The 15339-nt window shown below is 51.0% G+C and overlaps 1 long non-coding RNA gene across 1 annotated transcript in view; it reads right to left on the bottom strand.

Moving 5' to 3' along the window:
• Window positions 1–6647: 6647 nt before the first annotated feature.
• The window catches only part of LOC137201508 (uncharacterized), a 28387-nt gene continuing 19695 nt past the window's right edge, over window positions 6648–15339 (bottom strand). The window contains exon 2 of the long non-coding RNA XR_010932197.1: window positions 6648–8710. This is a non-coding gene — a long non-coding RNA (uncharacterized lncRNA). The remainder of the gene's footprint in view (window positions 8711–15339) is intronic.

Here is a 15339-nt window from a genome sequence, read left to right on the forward strand (position 1 = left end):
GAGCACCCCCACTAGCCTATGGAAGCTAAGGAAGAACTGGCTGCAATAACACAAAGTCAGGAAGAATCTCAAACCCCTTCCGCTGGGCTTTGGAGAACTAGGTGATCCTTTCCTTGCAGCTGATTTTCCTGAATCTATTGAATATTAAAATGTGTGGTGCTCAGCTCTACCATCCGGGGGGTACCCCGTGGAGGGGACTTTCCAGTTTTTTCCGTGGACACAAATGTGCTCTCTCTCTCTCTCTCCCTCTCTCTCTCTCTCCCTACCACCTCTATCTGACCGCCCCCCCCAGCGTGTCCCAGTGTCCCAGTGTCCCAGTGACTGGTGTCACAAAGCAGGCCATGAGATGGAGGTCACAGAAACATTTGCCTGAGGTGTGACCGGTGCCCCTCAGGGCTCTGGGCTTCCACGGTCAGCCCTCCGGACACAGTTTTACCCTCCTAGACACTGGGTAGCAGTTTTTAGATCCTGGCCTGTGACGTCAACGGGCCTCTCATAAAAAGGTCCATGTCCCTTCTGCAGGACACAACATTTTAAGACTGATTTAAATAGCACATAACATGGCTTTCAAAACCAAAATGTACAGTAGTGTCTACCTGGGGCCACTGAGCCAAGGTCGTTGGCGTCACTGGCCCAAGGAGTCCCCAGTACTTGTTTCAGTCCCTCCGCTGGCCAATTGCACCCCAGCCCTACTCCCCCCCGGGGTCCTGGGGGGATGGCTTTGCTTCTCTGGGCCTCAGGTTATTCATCCTGGAAAGGAGCAGGATGGGCCAGTTTTCCCTCCAGAAGGAAAACTCAGTAATGATGAGAGGAATGACGATGCTAGGTCTACCGTGTGCTTGCTCTGTACCCTCCATCTCTTTCCTTTAATACACACACACGCCTGTATAACTCTAGCTGGTAAAGGGCTTCACCCTCAAGCCTCTTCCCCATCACTCACCTCATTTAAGTTTCACAAACAGTCGATTTTGCCCCCGAGCCCATCCACACTGGCATCCCCACCCCTGCCGTTAGTGGTCCAGCCCCTCCTGGCGTTTTCCTGAAGACTTCCCATCTCCGCTGCGGTTCGCCCAGCCCGCAATCCCACAGCTTCCAGACAGAGCCCGGACCTTTGGGGAAGCTTAGAACGCCCTGCGCACAGGCTGCCAGGTAGGCGCCACCGGCGTTTATTATTGCGCGTAATTGTCCTGTTATCCTGCCTTTTTTACAGATGAGGAAACTGAGGCTCCGAGAGGTAAAGGCTGTTGCACGTGCAGCTGGTCAGGGGTGCAGCCGTGAGCGGAAGCCAACTCTTGCTGGCTCCAAAGCTGTCCCCTTGCCGGCCGCCTCTCACTCCCCTCAGTCACTTACACTCCCTGGAGGCGCCATGATGTTTAAAGCCTCTGGTCTCTTTCAGGATGTTCTTTCGGGCTAGTGCGATACTCACACGTCTGCCCAGGAAACTGCTATTATGCTCCACGTTCTTGCTCAGGCACGTTATCCTCTGTGAAATCTCCCCAGACCTCTTTCCGGACGTAGCATCCCCTCCTCTGGTTAATGCTGTCCCTTTCATCCCTCTGTTACTCCATCCATTTCATCACACAGTCATCTTTTTTTTTTTAATTATTATTTTTTTTTAAAGAACGCTTTATTTTTTTTTAATTTTTTTTTTTTTTCCTTGCGGCACGTGGGCCTCTCACCGCCGCGGCCTCTCCCGCTACGGAGCACAGGCTCCGGACGCGCAGGCTCCGGACGCGCAGGCTCAGCCGCCATGGCTCACGGGCCCAGCCGCTCCGCGGCATGTGGGATCCTCCCGGACCGCGGACCGGGGCACGAACCCGTGTCCCCTGCATCGGCAGGCGGACTCTCAACCACTGCGCCACCAGGGAAGCCCCTTTTTTTTTAATTTTAAAAAAAATTTTTGTCCGTTCCACATGGCACGGGAGATCTTAGTTCCCCGACCAGGGATCGAACCCGCGTCCCGTGCATTGGAAACGTGGAGTCCTAACCACTGGACCTCCGGGGAAGTCCCACACAGCCGTCATTGAACCACCTGTCAGCCTCCTCTCTGCCTCTGTGAGCATTTGAGGGTGGGGACCAGGTTTTGTTTGTCATTGGACCCCTAGCCCCAGGGAGTACGTGAGCTCACACATACTGAACAGTTTTCCAAGTGCTAAGTGCTTTACATGGACTGTCTTACTGAACTTTCCCAATGACCCTAGAAGATATCATCTTCTCCCTTTTACAGATGAGGAAATTGAAAGTGAGGGAGCGGTGGCACCTGTCAGATTTTAATCGTGGAAATATATGGTTGCGGAGGTACCGGGGGATTCGTCCTGAAGCTGGGTTTCGCCATGCATTGTTTTCACTTTACACATTGTGTGTTTGGGGGTGGGTATGGCAATGACGAGGACTGACGCCCTCCCTTGGTGCCACTTCTAGAGGGAATCGGCCGTGTGCCCAAGGTCACATGGCTGGGAAGTAGCAGAGTCAGGATTTGAACCCTGGTTGGAGGGTCGGAGGACCCCTGAGATGGGTGCCGGGGGCCGTTTAGTCCGAGGTCACCAGGTAATGAGGCATTAGTGTGGAGTTTACAAGAAGAAACCCAAAGGACTCAATTTTTTCTAGCTTATAGGTTAATAGGGGAAATAAGTCATTAAAACGTACATAGTGACACCTACAAAAAGGACACACCCAGCAGGTACAGAAAACTAGCAACTGGGCAGAAATCTGAGCGTGGAGCTGAGCTGCTATGGGGTGAGGGGAGCGCAGTGAGTGGCTTGGTTTCTGCGTAAAAGGGCGTATGAATCAAAGTTTTCAAGAGGAAGAGGAGCCGGGCTGTCCTGCAGCGCTGGCCCTACCTACCCTGTGGGTTCCGGCTTCCTGACCCACGCAGATGGGGCTCAGAGCCAGTGGTCTCAAGAACCCTCCCAGCCACGCTCATTTATGATTCTGGTTTTGTTTTCAAAGCAGAGAAAATACTGAACACACACAGCACTCAGACTCTCCTCAATTCCTGTGATTTTTAAAAGATTTCTTGGAGAACAGCCGCTCAGACATTTCCACGTGGGTCGTCTGTCTTGAGACTTGTTTGTGGCCAGGTCTCATGAGGAGTCGCCTTATGATGCGCGTTGAGGAAGGGGAAGTAGGATTGAGGGCGTGGGTCTAGGGGGGATCTCTGTACACCAGGAGCAGCACGTGAGTCCGTGGTCTTTTCAGGAGATTCTAGCCAAGCAACAAGCATCTTCCGCTGGAGGAACACGCAGCCCAGACAGGCAGGCTGGACTCAGTTCCCCATCTGGTCTCGATGGGCAGTGCACACCTGGAGAGTACCCAGACCTCTCCAGCATCCCACACACAGGCTCTCCAAGCCCCACCCTGCCCCCACTCAGAGCGCCCCCCCCCCCCCCCCGCTACCATTTGGCTGTGCTGGGAGCAGGCGGCAGTGCCCAGGCCTGGCAGGCCTGGCACAGGAAGGGCTCCGACCCCACCCCACCCAGCTCTCTACCCTCCAGCTGTCGCTCCCCCTCCAAGCCCACCATTTGGCAGGTGTGGCCAACTCCCACCCCAGTCCGGTCCAGCAGGCACGGCTTAAGTTTCCACAGAAGCTCTGCCTTTCCTGGGGTTGGGAGCAGCCCGGCAAGCAGGGAGGTGGATGTTTTCACCAGCCACGGTTCCAAATGCTGCTGGCTTCAGCACCCCCTCTCCTCCCACGGCTTCTGGCAGGGCATGGTCACTGCCATGACAGGGTCCTGGCAAATCCTGGCAGGAGAGGGTGGGTGGTCTATTGTTTGTTTCTATTCCTCGCCCGTCGCTCTCTGAAACCCAGAATAGCAACCATCATACACTTAAGGGTCACTTCCAACCTCGACAAGGACTTTCTAAATTTTATTCCACTTGATCCCCATGAGTTCCCCAGGAGGTAAGCAGGATAATTCAGATAAACCCCTTTTGGCCAAAGGAGAAGCAGAGACCAGAGCGGGGTGAAATGACTTGCCCAAGGTCTCACGGCTGGTTCGCTGGCATGGAAGCCGTGGAGCCTTCCCCAGGCCACATTGCCACTGCCACACCCTTTCCAGGTAGCACGACATACTCCCAGAGGTCACGGTGAAAATGTCTTTGCACTTTTCACAGCCTCCCTTTTGCATAAAAGAACCTGGAGGTGTAGGGAGCTCTTGCGGGGCAGCGGTGGGAAAGGACGTCACTCTTGGGCAGCCTCACCACGTCTGGGCCCCAGAACCCACCCTCCGTTTTCTCCCCAACTTGCTGGAGACATGTGCTTTGTGATCAATTCTGTATCCTGGGCAAATCTTTTGATCGACATGAAAAGCCCCAAAGAAAGATGCTTTGTCTGTGTTTTTCCATAGGAGTAATGTAAGCTTCAGAGAGTAAAGGAAATTATAAAACTTGGGAAGGAGGAGGGCAGAGGAGGAAGAGATGCACACGCAGGTGGCTGCAGACAGGAGTTTCTGGGCTTTGCTCCATACGTGCCCACCTCTTGGTAGTTTCTCGTGTGGTGGACTTACTAACTTGACCCCGCCTGGCTTGAGAAGAGAACCCTCCAAAGGCAAGAGGCTCATTCCTGAATCCACAGAACGAAAGTCATGGGTCTAGCCCACCCTAAACTCCCCCAGTGGTGAGTCTGAACCCTGCTCTTACAAGTTTCCAGAGAAGGAGGTACCTTGATCAATTCCCAGGTCTCTAGGCGCTACTTAGAGTCTAACCTAAATCCTTCCTGCTGCATTTTTAAAAGACCTTCGGATCTCTGCAGAGGAGAGAGCAGGCAGGGTGCCAACAGGCAGGAAATGAAATCATGAGGCTGGTCATTTCCCTCTTTTCTTTCCTCTCCACTCCCCTCCTCCTTGCCCATCCCCCCACTACCCTCACCCTGGGGGCTGCTTGTCATATGTTTCCACTGTGATGAGCAGCTCCCGTGTGGACAGTTCCTTTATGTGTTATAGATTTTTGCCGTGAGCCTTCGGGCTTCTCCTTGCAGCCCCGACAAGGGAAATCCCATAATGAAGGATTTCACAGAGCTCGCGGGCTGAGAGAGGCTTTTCTCTCCATCTGTCATCTTACTTCACGCCCTGACCTTTCTGTTCCCATGCAGGGCGGTACCAGGAAGAAGCTTGGGCTGGGGAGTGAATGTCTGGGTTGGGCCGCGGACTGGGCAGTAAGTGAACCAAAGCAAGTAAGCTGGGGTCGGATGACCTTGAAAGGGTGCATTAAGGACCACAGCACATCCTTCAGGGGTGTGGATGGAGGAGGGTGGGGTGAGGAGAAGGGTTTAGAGGAAGGAGAGAGGCTCTGGTGAGAAGGAGGTCCTCCATAGAAGGGGGACCACGGAACAGCCTAGGAGCCCCTGGCCAGACACCCAGGGAAGCCACTTCTGCCAAAGAAGCCAAGGCTTTGGGCTCCCCCAAGTCCGGGTTTAAATGCCGGCTCCACCCCTTGCTTGCTAGGACCTTGGGCCAGTCCGTTACCTTCCCCAAGGTTCATTTTCCTCATCTGAAAGTCAGGGGTGGGGACTCAAGACATCACTGGCAGATGGAAGAGGTCACTGTCCGGCGCTCAGCCTGGCCCCTGCAGGCGGGCAGCGTGTAAGCAAGGATGCTGGGCACGCTTTGGGGGAGGATAGAACCTCAACACCTCCACCTGGAAGATCATAGAAACCAGAAACCCCAGTCACGGCCTCTGTGCAGACAGAATACCCAAAACCCACCCCCTTCAACGGGGCCTCGGCCCCGGACAAGCAGCGGTGGGAAAGCAGCTCAGGGCTTTGATGACAGCGAAAAGGCCACCTTCCAACCAACTTTCCCATGTCGGGTCCAGACGGAGGCTGAAAAAAACCCGTCTCCAAGGCTCCACCACCAAATACCCGCCCGGCCCTCTGCTTTGCAAAGGCCAAAGCCTTCGAGATGCACAAGGATCATGATTGTCTGCAATGCTGGTAACATTTCATCTTTCCAAGGACCTTGTTCATTTATCAGGGTTCTTAAAACCCTTTTGTTCCTAAGCTCGTGGTGAGCACAGAAAACATTCTATCTAATATCAGAGCACAGCTGTTCCCTGACAGACAGACTTGAGGAGAAAACCCTTAAAAAAAAGAAGGGGGGGTTATCCCATCAGGGACAGAAACATGGGAGAAGCAGCTGGAGCAGCGGCTGCCTGACAAGGATACGCTGGGGGGGGACCTTTGAGAAAGTCGCCCCCAGCGACCGTGGGCCCCCAGGCTCTCAGCACCGAGACAGAGGCCAGGTCCCAAGTCGGGGCTCCACCTCCCGTAGGGTTCCTGGCAGTCGCACCCAAGGACCCAGCCAGGGCCCCTAAAAATGTTTGAAGTAGGTGTGGAGCCTTGAGTAACATCTTCTTAAGGGCCAGTGTGGCTGGAAAAAAAAAAAAAAAAAAGCCTAGTGGAAAACTCTGTCCATCCAAGGCCACAGACAACCAGGAAATATTTTCTAAAAAGGGCTTTGATTGCTCCTGAAAGCCCAAGACAGAGTAAGCAGGACCAGGCTAAGGCGGGGACGCTGTGACCTTAGCCATTGGCCGGGGGAGGTGGGACAGGTCCAGAGTCTAGGATTTATTTTCAGCTCTTAATGATTTAGTCGGAAGTCGTATAAAATTTCATGAATTCGGACAAAACAAAAATCACATCCGCACTGATGAAATGTCTGAAGAGTCGAAGTTGCCTTAAACGGCATTTTATTTCATACATCAAAGCCATATTCTAAAAGGGAAAACTGATAAAGTTCATCAAGGTGACTTTCAACACTGAAAATTACAGTTGCCTTGTAATCGATACTAGTATATTACAGGTGGTGTCATATATTAGTATACGACAGAGTTTAAATGCTGGTGCTGGGTGACCTTGAGGAAATGTCTCAGCCTCTCTGTGCCTGGGATTCCTCAGTGGAATGAGAACGAAGGCACCTACTTTACAGGGTTCCTGTGAAGGCTACAGGAGGTTCTCTAAAAAAAAAGTGTCTCGAAGAGGGTGAGAATCTCTTGAGCCTCTCCTTTTAAAAGGAGAAGCTAGAAGTTTAATGAGCTGGAGGTTATCATGGTGCTTTGCTGTTTTCAGGAATCAGGTGGTCTCTGCTGGACCCCTAATTGGATCCCATAACATCTCCAGACATGCAGGTCATGGGTCAAAGAAGCTTAGGAAGTATAAAGGCATAGATAACTGTGATCTATAATTATCATAAAGTATTTTTCTTATGTAATTTATTCCCTCTCATTCAGCAAACATCCTCATGCAAGAACTTTGAATGAGCAGCTGATCATTCTGCCCGATACCTGCAACCCAACCTTCCGCTGGATTCTTATTCTAACAAATCAGTTGCAAAAGAGTGACAGACAGACAATCGGGGAAATTGGATATTAAGGAATTATCGTTCATTTTTTTTAGTTGTGATCACTATATTGTACATATATACGTATGTATGAGAGGGTTCTTCTGTGGGTACACTTGGAGTGTTTACAGATGAAATTGCGTGATATTTGGATTTGCTTTAAAATCATCTGTGCAGCAGGGGAATCTGGGGCGAGGTATGCATAAAAGAAGATTGGCCGTATGTTAATAATTGTAGAAGCTGGGTGAGAGCACATGGGAGTTATTTATATTATATTCTCTACCTTTATGTTTGAAAATTTTCCATGAAAACAGGAAAAAGCAATACCAAAAATACCCAGAAGGGGATCGATGATTACGCATCCATGACAGCAGCTGAGGACCAGGTAGAGAGTCCTAACCAGGGACGGTCGGGTAGCTGGGATGCAAAGAAGGCGTCCAGTCACGGGAGAAAGCTGGAAACCGGATGGCCTGCCGCAGACAAAGCCTTGAGGCGCCACCACGTCACTTAATTTCTCCAGGTCGCTGTGGCATCTCCTTTAAGCGGAGGAGATAAGACCCAAGTGCCCTTTTTAGCTTGAACGTGATATGATTTTTGAGGATTTCAAAATCAAGTACACTTCGCCACATTTTCTGAATGCAACAGACAGCTCTCACTTTCACGTGAATGAAGCCATTTAAAATGTGTCCGAATTGCTCTGTTTAAAGATGCACGGTGGGAGAGTGTCTCGCTCAGCAAGAAATCTTTTGGTAAAGTGTGTACCTTCTTCCCCAATTTATTGGCTTCTGATGTACTTGTTACAGTAAAAGGTCCATTGGCCAAAGCCCACGGAGTTTGGAGAAGTTCTTCCAAACTCCATTTCTGGCAGCTGAAGGATAATTTTTTTTTTTTTTTTTTGCAATACGCGGGCCCCTCACTGCTGTGGCCTCTCTCGTTGCGAAGCACAGGCTCCGGACGCGCAGGCTCAGCGGCCGTGGCTCACGGGCCCAGCCGCTCCGCGGCATGTGGGATCCTCCCGGACCAGGGCACGAACCCGTGTCCCCTGCATCGGCAGGCGGACTCCCAACCACTGCGCCACCAGGGAAGCCCCTGAAGGATAATTTGAAAAAAAATCCTTTAGGTTTCAATTCTTGTTACAAATAACCTCTCAAAGCCAGGCTTTCCTAGCTTAGCCAGCACGGAGAAACAAATGCCTCCTTCTTGGTGATCCTGGCGAGAGGCTTCTTCTGGCTCGAGGTCACCACCAGGCACCAGGTCTGACTGCCCAGGACAGAGAGGGTAGAGACCAAGTCCAGTCTACACGGATGCCCGGGCATCTTCTGGAAGGTGAATTTTCAACATCAATCCTGTAGGAGCCAGTTTTGTCACATGTCCTCCTACAGGTGGAGGACAGAAGAAAAGGACAGCAGTTAATAAAATGCTTTGGATTTTGTCTGCGTCACTCAGTCAACTGATGTGCGCTGTCTTCCTGAAAGCCTCACGTTTCTCTTTGCTACTATAGACTGTTCACCCGCAGCACTTCTGATGCCAAATCTGTGGGTTTTATCCCCCAACCTACCGACTCTCCAACTCTCTGGATACCAACTGGGCGTCTGACAGTTCGATACAACTCTGACTGTGACCACCTAGACTTAGCGCACACCCCGAAGGTGAACAAGACTTCCCCACCTCAGATGCCGGTCACAAGTCCCAGGTTGCCACCGGGACTCCTGACCAATCGGCCATAAATTGAGGGGTTCCCATGACCCCCTCCTCGGGTTTGATCGTTGCTAGAACAGCTCACAGAACTCAGGAACAGTTTACTTGCTATTACCGGTTTATTATAAAGGATATTATGAAGGATACAAATGGACAGCCAGAAGAAGAGGTACAGAGGGTGAGGTCTGGAAGGAACCCAGGCACAGGACCTTCTGTCCCCTTGGAGCTGAGATGCACCACCTTCCCAGGCGTGATTGATTACATCATTGGCCACTGGTGATGAACTCAGTCTCCAGCCCCCTCCCCTCCCAGGAGGTAGGGGGATGGGACACAAAGTTCTAACCCTCTAACCATGACCTTGGTCTTCTTGGTGACCAGCCTCCATCCTGAAGCTCTCGAGGGACCCACCAAGAGTGGCCTCATCCGAACAAAAGACACTCTTATCACTCAGGAAATTCCAAGGGAGTTAGGAGCTCTGTGTCAGCAATCAGGGACAGAGACCAAATACATATATTTTTATTGTGTCACGGTCACCTTGAAGACTTGGAATAAAATTTTCTAGGACTCTGCCTGCAAGCCTCTCACTTCTCCCAAGAAGTACCTGGTTTTTGTCTAGCAAGGGCTCAACGCTATTTTCTCCTCTCAAAAGCACCCGAACTCACGGATTACCAGAAAAGCAGACTAGATACGTCTTTGAACCATCAATTAGCCAATGTTTCTTGAGCAACTACTCCGCAGAGGCACTCACTAGGAGCTATAGGAGGTACCAAGAAGGTCCTTGATGTGGTCTTGTTGAGGACGAGTTGGACGCAAATCCCAAACTCTCATGCCTGACTGGGGTTTCGACACTGTGGTCCAGGGCCAGCTGGCTCCTTAGCTACCGAGGACTGGGGCCTCGGGTTCCTCCTCTGTAATACGGCAATAATCACACCGACCCGTAGGGCTGTTGGGAGGATTAAATGAGATAATCCCTGGACACAGTGCCTGGTACACGCTAGGTGCTCCGTTAACTGTCTTGCGAGCCTCTGAGAGATGCATTCGTGCAAGAAGCTGCTATGGCCAGGAGACACGGTACCAGAGAGGCAGCAAGACATCAGTGCCCAAGGCCAGCTGGATGGTAGGGAGGGTACGTTTGCTGTAAGAACGGGGTTTCTAGGGAGAGAGGTCCCGGGACTGACTAGGCTGGCTTCCAGAGTATCTGAGGCTTTTATCACCGGAACGTCTGGTCTGAACCTCAGCCCACTGGGGACCCCTGCTCTGAATGAACGTGGACTGGCCTGGACCTCAGAGTACCTAGGCTTTATACCCCTGGAACAGAACTGGGAATTCTACGGGTTGGTCAGGAAGGGCTTCATGGAGGAGGTGCCCGTGCAGCCAAGGCTTCAAAGATGGGTAGGGTTTCAGAAGGCAGAGACATGAAGAGGTCAGCTTCAGGGTGGCCCATGTCCTGTCTCTAGAGGCCCCTCCTCTGGGCAAGGTCCCGTGGCCACGCTCTGCCAGGGTTGCCAGGTTGAATTCCTCTTTCTCCCTGAAATCCCACTGGTGCTGCCCAAACAGAAACCTACTTTTTCTTGGCTGGCTCTTGGGAGAGCTGCTCCCTACGTCCCCTCGTCCACAGAACAGCCCTTCTCAGATCTGAAGGCTGAGGTCGTGCCAGCCCTTCCCCCAGGCTTTCTCTTCTCCCGAGGACCATGTTCTGCTGGTCTCCTCGAAGCCACGACTCGTTTTGGTGCGCTGCCCAGCTCAGGGGTGCCAACCCGCCAGTGGGCTTTGAGGTCTTCCCTGGCAAAACCCCAGGCTTGTGGCTGCTGTCTCATCACCCTCCCCACCGCCCTCCATCTCCAGAGCTGCAGGGGCTTGGCCATCCCTGGCACCCCTTCGCAGTGCAGCTCAGAGACTCTATTCTCAGAACCCTGGCATCCCACCCCCGGCCCTCGCAGAAGATTTCAAGGGAAAAACAAAACCCAAACTGAGGAATGTCTTCCTATTTCATCACAAAATATAAGCAGTGAAGCATAATCTCAGCTCTGCCACTTACCAGCAGGGTGAGCCTGGGCAAATGACATACCCGTTCTGTGCCTCAGTTTCCCCATCTGTTAAACAGGGATAATAGCGCCCCTGCACGGTGTTGTTGTGAGGACTGAACAAGTTACTATAAAAGAAGTATTTGAACGGTGTTTTGTGCAGAGTGAAGGCCCTATTAGTATACAGTCTGGTTGTGACTGTGTGGTTAAGAGAGCAGAGAACTGAATCAGGCATCCCTGGAGATATCACTTAACCTCTCTGAGCCCCCGTTTCTTCATCTTCTTTTTTTTTTGCGGTACGCGGGCCTCTCACTGCTGTGGCCTCTCCCGTTGCGGAGCACAGGCTCCGGACGCGCAGGCTCAGCCGCCATGGCTCACGGGCCCAGCCGCTCCGCGGCATGTGGGATCCTCCCGGACCGGGGCACGAACCCGTGTCCCCTGCATCGGCAGGCGGACTCTCAACCACTGCGCCACCAGGGAAGCCCTCTTCATATTCTTAAAATGAGGATAACCACAGCACCTACTTCACTTGACTGTCGGAGGACCAAAGAGATGCTGCCCGCTAATGGTTTTATGTTAGCACCATAAATGACATGTAGTAAGTCAGATAAAGGTTTATAGCATAAAAACAAAAAGAAGAAGAAGAAGAAGAATCTTGAAGGAAAGAAAAAAAGGAAGGATGATCAACCCTGGCTAGAAAAGTAATGACCAAACTCAAGAGAGATGTAAAAAATGCCTGCAACTCAGCCCCCCTCCTCCCCCAAGGGAGTGGCCTCATCCCTACATCCTTACGTCCCCTCGCTGGGCTGAGCCAGGGGTCTTGAAGTAAAACCAGGGTTCAATGAACAGCATGTTTAAGCATGCCTGCCCAACGCCCAGGAAACCAGGGGAGTAAAAAGAATCCTTCGAAGGATTTTCCTGTACCTGGTCAACACACAGACCTCCTCCATCTGGGACAGTGGCTGCTGTGGGTGCCACAGAGAGTGTGGACCTGCCACGTGGCTTTGAGTACCGTGGTCAGGAACCCAGGCTTTGCTTTTGAAAGACTGTGGTTCAAGTCCATGATTCTGTCAGTTACTGGTTAAGGAATCTGGGTACATTTCTTCCTCCTTTCTAGCCTCAGTTTCTACCTTCCTAAAGTGGGAATTATGAGAAGTACCTCACCGTGGAGCAGCGAGAAGTAAATGAATTCTTCCTAAGACGACCAGCACGCTGTCTGGTAGATGTTAAGTGCTTCATGAATTTCTGGATTTCTCAAACCCCTGAAGATGGCAGGGCATTCCATTCAGGAAGTATTTTTGGGGAAAATCTGCTCTCTTCTTAATGTTTCTGGTTGGGGGTCAGGAGAAGAAGTGTGTGGCCATGGCCCTAACCCCCGGAATGCTTCTGTACAGTGCCAGCATCACTGACGTGTGTGCACATGCTGCTTCAGGGTCACGGTCCCCCTCTGGCTGCAACTGTCATTTCCATCACTATCAACACAGCTCCTTCTGCAGAGATGTGAGCACGCTGACGTTTCTTCTGGCCGATGGCTTCTCTCTGGCCTGTGATTGGTACCCCCGAGATTCCACTGCGGTCCAGGCATGCCAGCTATGTCAGCGTGACTCCAGCTGTGTGTGTCTGACATCCACATGGCCCCGTAGAAGGCAGCCTCCAGCAGAAGGTTATTTGGAACGCTGCTTAATGTTTGATGGCTGTCAGGTTATCGTTTGGGGGTTAGGCCATTAAAGTCACATCTAATGTTTTATGGAACAAAGGAGATAAACTGCCTGTTGAAATTCATGGGGCATGGAGAGAATTTTTACGGATGCAGACACAGCAGCAGCTAAAAGTAGGAGGGTTCCCCCCCCCAAAACTTTGTAGTTTCAGGACTTCCCTGGTGGCGCAGTGGATAAGACTCCGTGCTCCCAGTACAGGGGGCCCGGGTTTGATCCCTGGTCAGAGAACTAGATCCCACATGCATGCCGCAACTAAGAGTTCGCATACCACAACTAAGGAGCCGGTGAGTCACAACTAAGGAGCTCGCAAACCAAAACTAAGACCCGGTGCAACCAAATAAATAACTATTTTTAAAAAACAACAACTTTGTAGTTTGTCTTCCACATGGCTATTTCACTTGAATTCAAAGCAGAGACAACCCCCCAAAGTGAAGCGGAGAGATGCCGCAGTAAGAGATTCACTAAAACTGGGGCTGCGGGGTCACTTAGAAAGAATGTGGACCCATCTGTCTGGTTCCCATCATCCCATCAGAGAGCTGTCTGCTCTATCCTTGCACTCTCTGCCCAACCTTCAGCACGCATCTTGAACAGAACTCCTTTTCCGGCAAACTGAAATCCCTCCTGGGTGCCTTTCAGTCCATGCCTGTGACATCCTTCTATCCCTGCGCTGCCTGGAGGTGGCCTGTGCTCGTGTGCTCCGGCCACAGCAGTCAGTTCTTGGCCCTCTGAGAAAGCGGGCACTTTAGTTCCTGGGCTATGTCTCCTTTGCTCAAAGCATCCTTCCCCTCCATCCCCACCGTTATTCATCCAACCAAATGGCCTAATGAAGAATCCAACCAAACGGCAGGCACATTTTAAGACCATGATAGGAAGATGGGCAGACCAAGCATCAGAGCCTTCCCATCCTCCACGACTGGACTCAAGTGCCACCTCCTCCATGCAGCCTTCCCAGTCATCCACTCAACTGAGCCCCTCAGTCTCCCTCTTCCTGCACTTCCGTAACACTGAGGGGATTCCTATCTGCCTCACTCTTATATTAAAAGGAAAGCTATGTGTGTACATGTCTGCTCCCCTATAGACTGCGAGGTCATATTCTCTATCTTGGACCTCCTTTGAGGTCACAAAATCAAGACCTCAATATTTTTCTCCTCCCATGGACACCTGAATGCACGAGGAAGCAGAGTACGATGATACTTAATGGCACATTATTTATAAAAGCAAAAAAAGTGGTGAGGGAGGACGCCCAAATGCCCATTAATTGTAGGAAGTGGTTACATTACGATACATTGTAACTATTAAAATCATTCTGTACTTACAATGAATGAAGCAGATCTATACCAACTGGCATAGAAAGACTCCAGAGATTACTGTTCAATGAAAAAAATCAAGTTACAGAACAATATGTTTGTCATGATCCTACTTAGATTTTTCAATTCTGATGATCAAAAAACGAAAACCGGGCTTCCCTGGTGGCGCAGTGGTTGGGGGTCCGCCTGCCGATGCAGGGGACACGGGTTCGTGCCCCGGTCCGGGAAGATCCCACATGCCGCGGAGCGGCTGGGCCCGTGAGCCATGGCCGCTGAGCCTGCGCGTCCGGAGCCTGTGCTCCGCAACGGGAGAGGCCACAGCGGTGAGAGGCCCGCGTACCGCAAAAAAGAAAAGAAAAGAAAACCAAAAAGTAAAGATCTCTCTGATGTGACTGGGAAGGTGGTGGGTTATCTAAACATGTTAGGAAAGTGAGAAATCATTAAAACATGAATTATACATACCTAAACATTTATTTGAAGTGAATGTACCTTTATTTACAAATCTCTTGATGTCCATTCAAAGCCGATTTTTTAGCGTGGGTCTGATGATGGAGTTCTCCCTCATCTTTCCTGGGCAAGCCACACCCATAAAGCACTGTCTACGATTGCTAGTTTCATTTTCTGTGAAGTGGAATGAGAACTTAAAGACACGGATGCAGTCATTTGAGTGCGGGTCCCTAAATTATGGTACCTAGAAGCTGCGTGTCCTATACAAGTTGAATAAGCTCTGTAAGCCTCCGTTTCTCATTTGTAACACAGGGCATGGTAATAGTAACCGTCGGTAACCGAGAAGAAAAAAGATGATTCCATGTTCAATGCCTTTTGCTCAATAAGGTTTAGCTAATCTATGAGGCATTTTACTTTCGTATTATCTTAGCAAAGTAAGAAGATGAAGCAGCAGCAGGGGACCACCCTATTTGGGACTCTGGCCACCTTCTCGTTCTGCCTCAATGATACTGATGAACCTAGTGGCAGGTCAGGAATAAAGACGCAGATGTAGAGAACGGACTTGAGGACATGGGGTGGTGGGGAAGGGGAAGCTGGGACGAAGTGAGAGAGTAGCGTTGACATATATACACTACCAAATGTAAAATAGATAGCTAGTGGGAAGCAGCCGCATAGCACAGGGAGATCAGCTTGGTGCTTTGTGACCCCCTAGAGGGGTGGGATAGGGAGGGTGGGAGAGAGGCTCAAGAGGGAGGGGATATGGGGATATATGTATACATATAGCTGATTCACCTTGTTATACAGCAGAAAC

The sequence above is a fragment of the Pseudorca crassidens genome, chromosome 11 (assembly GCF_039906515.1).
Source record: "Pseudorca crassidens isolate mPseCra1 chromosome 11, mPseCra1.hap1, whole genome shotgun sequence".
Taxonomy (NCBI): Eukaryota; Metazoa; Chordata; class Mammalia; order Artiodactyla; family Delphinidae; genus Pseudorca; species Pseudorca crassidens.